This window comes from Plasmopara halstedii (genome assembly GCF_900000015.1).
Source record: "Plasmopara halstedii genome assembly, contig: Scaffold_525, whole genome shotgun sequence".
NCBI classification, from domain to species: Eukaryota; Oomycota; class Peronosporomycetes; order Peronosporales; family Peronosporaceae; genus Plasmopara; species Plasmopara halstedii.
In genome coordinates this window covers 1,565,501-1,571,970 of record NW_020187445.1, presented here as the reverse complement: position 1 = coordinate 1,571,970, position 6,470 = coordinate 1,565,501, and positions in this window count along the sequence as shown.

Genomic DNA, 6,470 nt, shown 5'->3' with positions numbered 1-6,470 from the left:
CCTTTGAGTGTCGTCTGTGACGCTTCGGACTTTGCCATCGGTTGTGCACTGCTGCAAGAAAACGCCGAGGGACGAGATCGGGTGTTCGCGTTCGAATCTTGCCAAACTAAGGCTGCGGGGAAGAACTTTCCACTCCACGACAAGGAATTACTCGTGATGAAGTATGCACTTGTCAAATTAAGAACGCACCTGCTCGGCTCCAAGCCGCTTGGGATCCACACAGATCATGTGTCACTATGCACTGCGACTCAGTTACCTCACTTCTCGCAGAGGATGGCCAAATGGCTCAACTTTTTTGCCAGATATTATTTCAAGGCGAAGTAAAGGCTAAAGAAGCAGAATGCTTTGGCCGATGCGTTATCACGCAGACGAGATTATGAGCTTGCTCATGTCACGACGGTGACGTCGTCAATGACGGATCTGATCCGCGCCGCATACGCGGGTGATGGTATGTGTGTAGCGCTGCCGTAGACTCTCGGGAGCAAGGAATTTGAAAACTTGGACAAGAAATTGTCGGTGAGATTGCGCGCACGTTACACTGAAATTCGTTGAATAACGGCTTGCTGTAATTTAGCACCAATTCAACGGATATGCCACGAATTGTGGTTCCTCACGATGTGGATTTGAAATTCCGCATCTTCTATAAGACCACGCCACGCCACTCAGTGGTCATCTCGGTCGTGAGAAGACGTACAGCTCTGTGAGTTGCCACTACTGGTGGTCTAATCTGTATAAGTGACCGAACACATATGTGCGAATGTGTGAGGCGTGTCAGAGGGTCCGATTCTTTCCATATGTGACGGCTCCGCTAATCAGTGTAGCGGTACCTTTTGGGTTTATGACAGTCCGTGAGCATGGATTTTTTGTTCGGCCTACCGAATGAGTTGGCGGGCAACATGGGTGTGGTGGTCTTTGTCGATCATTTAACCAAGACGGTCCACATTTGCGGCGGTGCCGGACACCATCGACGGTGTGGGTACAGCGACACTGTTTGTGGCTCGTGTCTTTCGCAACATGGACTCCAGGAGACAAATGACTCTGACGAAGACCCTGCTTCACCTGGCAGTTCGGGTCGACGATCTCAAAGGTGCTGTGCACCATGTTGACTATGTCAACAGGGGACCATCCGCAGACCGATGGTCATACTGAGCGCTTGAATCACGTCGTTAAAGGCGTTCTTCGCAGCGTCTGTGCTGAGATTCCGAAGTACTGGAGCGCTATGCTGCCATTTGATGAGTTTACTCTGAGCAATGCAGTGCGTACGTCTACCAATTACACGCCGTTCTATGTGAATGGGTTCGTTCAAACTCGCGCTCCCACTGACGCCACCATCCCATGGCTCAGGGCTTGGTGAGAAAGGGATAGCTGAGTTGATAGCTGATGTCAGCCCCCTCACTGTTCCTGAGAAGTCGGAGACCTTCTGTCTATCAGACTGAGTGTCTTACGACACGTTTGCAATGCGATGGATGAAAGCCAAAATATGCAGAAAGAATATGTAGACGTAAGAAGCAGAAAAATGTTGAAAAGTTTAAGGCTGTGGTTTTATTAAAAGCTAAAACCTTTGTTAACATGCAGTTTTTGCTGTCTTTAAGACGAAGCTGCGTCAAAGGTTTATCGGACCTATCAAAGTCGTGGCAAAGCGCGGCCTTACGTGTACGCTAAACCTTCCGAGAATGGTGCGCACCGACCCAGTGTTCTATGTGGGCTTGCTTAAGCCGTTACGGGATCCGGCGCAAGTGAACGCAGAAGCGTTAACGCCGGGGCAGCGCCCAAAGGCACTCGGCCACCAAAAAGTTGAACCAGCAACTGATTCTGAGTACGGAGTGCAACAATTTCCATTTCCAACAGCGCAAGTCCCCCCACCGTCGCACGAAGTGACGTATTTGTCTGCCCGACGGCTCGAAGCCGCTCCGACATAGCACGATAATTTTCAACGCGAGGCAGTCGATGCGCAAAGTTCTCCAGACTCTTGAGGTCTTCCGCATAGCGATAGGCAACCCGGAGAGATGCTCGGCGAAGTGCCGATGACGACAAACTTTGTCTTACAATGCTCGAAGGGCATTGCGAGTCACCGGACCGCGATAAATTAGGTCGTCATCTCCAGCCGCCGACTCTTCTCGACGTAAACATTATCATGTAGAACGTCTTGTGGGTCGAAGGTCAAACCAAATATCTTGTGAGGTGGCTGTAATACCACGACTCCAAGATCTCGGTCGAGTTTGATGTGCCGCTTCGGCAATACTTTTCGAACGTTGTAGACCCTTACAATCAGCGGGATCATGACGTTCGGCGTCGTCGTACGCCTCGCGCTTCTCGGCAATAGCCAGGGATCCCGAAATGGCATGAGCTGAGCACAAGCTATGGCCCTGATCTGCTGTGGTCGCAGACACACCCGATTGATACGAACGAAGTCGACGATGCACCTTGAGTTTGGCAAACTTGAGCCACAGATGGTGATTCACGCGCACTTCCACTCCTAAAGGATTTGTTGTGAGTAAGGCAGCGAGGAAAGTCTTTGGCGCCGCTGCATCTATCGCTCAAAGAGCCCCTTATCATATGTAGTGATTTTGCTAGGGGCGAGTACCACCGGAATCGTCCGCATTGCGAGTATGATAGCGCCTCCTCTTTGAGCTCATAGTCGAGCGCGGTACTCGAGTGCGGTACCTATCCATTGGAATTTTTTGAGGTACCAAGAAGCGAGCTCGGGGAGCTTTGATTAAGCTCGGCTTGTGTCGTGGCCGGGGACGAGACTACGTAGTCGCCTAACGATCGAGCGATCGCACCATTCGCTCCAGTAGCAGGATCCGCCAAGCGGAATCCGTATTTTAAACGAGGGTCAAGGAACGAATGTGGATAGTAGCACATGAAACTCACCCTGTGAGCAGCCTCCAATTGCTGTTCCTGTGCCTCGTCGAGGTGACTGGTAAAATTACCACTTTTCCGGGAGTCGAGAGATCAGGAAACGAACACGGTGTCCCGATCACGTCGCGCCGTCGGCGCACCTCACCCTCCTCTTCTTCCCATCCTAGGAAAGGTGTATACGACTCGTAGTCGACTCCCGCCATATCCTCGACGATGTTATCCGTCGCCCGTGATGGGCGCGGTGTTCAGCGCTCGGTCGCCGAGGACTTAGGATGTGCTTTCCTAGAAGCCGCGGACGTACTGTCCGGAGATGCACCCTGTGCAGAGGAAGAAGGGCTTTTCTCGCGGACGTCCCCGCTACCAGCCAGGATATATGTCTTTTGTGTTTTAGGCGCAGGGATCATTGAGCAGAGAATGCGTGAAGTAGCTCCAGGGGTTGTAGAAGTGTCCTAGACACGCGCCACTCCTACGAAGCAACAGTTCGAGGTAAATTGTGGGTATTTACAGATTTTACGGGGGAAAGAGTAACGGGGATCACGTACCCTGGTATGAAGGGGCAGGTCACACATGATGGTGTGACCACGTAATGGTGTGGCTACACCTTACCAAGAAGCCACTACGTGGCGAGACTGCCAGTAGTTTTACAATCTAATTAACATTTACTTTTGCAGCGGGGCTGCCGCAGCTTTGCGCTTAGAGGAAGCTAAGCTAGGTCACTGACCTTTCGTTTATACTTAAAACAAGTACGAGCTTAGCGGATCGCAATCAGCCTACCCCAAGAGTAATTACAGCTTTAACCCAAGGCTAATTATCTCCTCCGTTTAAAGTCATAGATGACTTTATTTATTTTTAATTGCAGCAAAGTGGCCTAATTTTAAATGCATAGATTTGCCTACGTATGTTAAGATTTAGATACATGTATAACTACTGGCTATCCAGGCCCTTACCGTATTCTTGTTTTTGTGTGGTCACACCATGCCCATCTGGTGTGACACACACACCTGATACCAGGGTATGTGTAACCCGTTACAACTATTTAGTTAGAAGACCTATAGATTTAGGTATTGGCGGCTCTACCGCAAATCATACAAAATAGTACAGTTTACACTTGAAAGGAAGAGTTTAGTTGCCTTGGGATTGAGGTTGTGGTTACTTTTGGAGGAAGCGGATTGCGATTCAATACACACGTACTATATTTAGTATAGAACGTAAGGTCGGTGACCATGACCTAAGCAAAAGAGCTACCGCAGGTCCGCTGTACACTGCCCCCCCTCAAAAAATTTGGGTGGACGCGGAGATCTCGAATTAAGTAAATGATTGTTCAGAGGCCGCATTTGACAATAATAATTCTTTTCGATTTCGGAATGGGATCTGTCATCATTTTGCCTGTGAATTGATTTTGAAATACTGGACAAAACCCGCTTAATCGACAGAGAAGAAATCTATCGCGGACAGAAGACCTGGTAAGGCAATTTCAGCATCTTTATTATCTTCCCTTACAACACTATCGTATTGTTTATGATGTCACACAGAGGTGCGGGACGTAAAGATGCATTCTTGGTCGCAGCCTCTCATAGAAATTCTATCGCCATTGCTTCGTAAATGTCTGGTGCGTAGCACAAGTAGTATTATGGTTAGAGCGAGCAATAAAAAATTGAAGCTTGTCAGACGTGTTGTGCTCCACGAGGACTGGTAGGTGAGCAACTCGTGGTGAATCTTATATTACACCGTTACAAGTAGATGCGGTTGTGAAATTGACGACGAATGCTTATAAATGCAACAGCTTATGCTTATATATCGCACAGATAAAGCTTTAATGCGTCGGCGTCAACCAGCGCACATAGGATCGGAATGAGCGCTCTGAGAACCTTTCAAGCAGCAAATAAATCTGCTACTCAATTTTGTTGTGATAAAAAAGTGCATGTATTAGAAGCTATTTCTAGTAAATACCATTCATTTGAATCTTGTGTAATGAAAAGAGCGGTTGCACATATTAATTTATTGCAGTGCGTTCCTTTGTGTAGTAATAGTATCTCTTCGTACCAGTGGTTAATATAAATATAATGTCTACTACTTGCAAAACGGATATTACAAAAATTAGGTCCGATTTCGTACAAAAAAATGGTACTTGTACGCGATTAATACTAGCATGTTTGCCTTTTCTTTCAAACCTTAAAAAGACGGGCACTCAAATTTATAGATTCGCGTGATCTAGATATTGCAGTTTCATAAATTTCATTCAAGCTTTTGACAAATCAATGAGGTTTGATCTAGCTTCTTGTATGTGGTCCACAGCGTTCCTCGTAAACGCGACAGGATCAGTTTGTGATATTTTACAGAACACTATTGTTTAGACTGTTTTTATCTGGTCTGAAAGCCAGTAATTTTTTGTAATCTGCCCAGCCGCGCCATCTGTGGATCAGGGTACGCTTTATAATTACAGTAAAACCTGTCTAAATAAAACATGTAGGGACTGGCGGACCGTGTTTGCTTTAGAGAGGGTAAAAATAAACAGGTTTAATTGAAACACGTGTAACTGTATGGTGCCCAACATGGGTCCATATATTTTGTTCAATTTAGAAAGGGTTCTAAATTAAACAGGTTAAATTTGGACAGGTTCTACTGTATTTTCCACAATAAAATTCATTTGACTCTAACATGCGGTGCAGGTTGAGGTGACCAGTTTTCTTGCATCCTGAAGTTCTAAGAAGATACCTTTTTTCGTCCGATTGAATGATCAGACATCAACAAAATTGTCATCGTTGCTGAACTATCCATTAAGATTTTTTTTTGTTTTAGCTCTCGCTTGCTTTAAGACTCTTTTAAGCTCTCACTTACTTCTCATACTCTCAGCGAATGCAAGCAGTGAGCATTCAAGACGATCTACAAACGTTCATCAGAGCTGCTCTACGAAGTAGTCGAACTAGCTGAGTTTGCCTGTGCCGATACCATATCCGATCTTCGCATCATCTGAGAAATCGTCCGTAAACTGTTTGGCTACATTTAGAACAGGAGATTCCTCTTTACCTTGTCGATGTGAGCTTTCGAAGACTGCTGCCACTTGAAGAAATGTAGCTTAAATAGACACCTTTCCTGCTGTTCATTCTTCAATTGAGTCTCAAAATGAGATTCACTCAACATTGAACCTGACGTAGACATATCTCCCCGGAAAGTTCAATGAACTAATTCAAATCGAGCAAGATTAGAATATTTCCATACTGGGGAAGTAGAGGCAGAGATTGCTTATGTTCTACACACGACAGAATCAGAATGTGTGATTCGCAGCTGATCATGTAAGCCTCATACTATTTTGTTGTATTTATATCCAGAATATTCACTTTCTGACACTCTAATTCGTTGTGCTTTACAGGATCCCCTGATTCTGCTGTAGCCAGTACAAATTGTTGTTTGTGCGAACTGCCTCTTGTTCAAAGTCTTGGAATTTGTAAGAGAATGGAAATATGACTTGAGGCGCTGCAAATACGTGATCTCGCACTTCCATTCATTCATTTTTTGATTTTCTTCAAGAAGCCCAAGTCCATTGACCACCGATGATCGCGACGCGCATCTTTTCACTCCGTCTGTGCTTCCTATTGCTCTCATGCGTT